The sequence below is a fragment of the Arachis duranensis genome, chromosome 6 (genome assembly GCF_000817695.3).
Source record: "Arachis duranensis cultivar V14167 chromosome 6, aradu.V14167.gnm2.J7QH, whole genome shotgun sequence".
Taxonomy (NCBI): Eukaryota; Viridiplantae; Streptophyta; class Magnoliopsida; order Fabales; family Fabaceae; genus Arachis; species Arachis duranensis.
The window spans coordinates 95860219-95861147 of record NC_029777.3 but is presented as its reverse complement, the minus strand read 5'-3'; positions in this window follow the sequence as shown (position 1 = coordinate 95861147).

The following is a 929-nucleotide window of genomic DNA, read 5'->3' as shown; positions in this document are numbered from 1 at the left end:
TAAACACCTCCCTAGGAGAATTGAGTTCCAACATGGGACAACTAAGGGTGGAGCACTAAGAACACTCCATCCTCCTTCATGAAATTAGAGAAGATCAAAGAATCATGAGGGAGGAGCAACAAAGACAAGGAAGAGACATTGAGGAGCTCAAGCACTGCATAGGATCTTCAAGAGGAAGGAAGAGCCGCCATCACTAAGGTGGACCCGTTCCTTGATTTCCTTGTTCTTTATTCTTCTGTTTTTCGAATTCTAGTGCTTATGTTTATCTATGTTTGTGTCTTGTGATCATTAGTATCTTAGTGTCTATGCCTGAAAGTTATGAATGTCCTATGAATCCATCACCTTTCTTGAATAAAAACGTGCTTTAATTGAAAAGGAAAGAATTGCATGAATTTTGAATTTTATAACAGTTTAATTATTTTGATGTGGTGGCAATATTTTTGTTTTCTGAATGTATGCTTAAACAGTGCATATGTATCTTGAATTTGTGGTTCATGAATGTTGGCTCTTGAAAGAATGATGAAAAAGGAGACATGTTACTGAGGATCTGAAAAATCATTACAATGATTCTTGAAGCAAGAAAAAGCATTACTATTCAAAAAAAAACGAAAGAAAAAAAAAAGAGAGAAAGAGAAAAGAAAGAAAAAGAAAGAAATAAAGTTGTGATCCAAGGCAATAAGAGTGTGCTTAAGAACCCTGGACACCTCTAGTTGGGGACTCTAGCAAACCTGAGTCACAATCTGAAAAGGTTCACCCAATTATGTGTCTGTGGCATGTATGTATCCGGTGGTAATACTGGAAGACAGAGTGCTTTGGGCCACGGCCAAGACCCAATAAGTAGCTATGTTCAAGAATCATCATACTCTACTAGGAGAATCAATAACACTATCTGGATTCTAAGTTCCTAAAGAAGCCAACCATTCTGAATT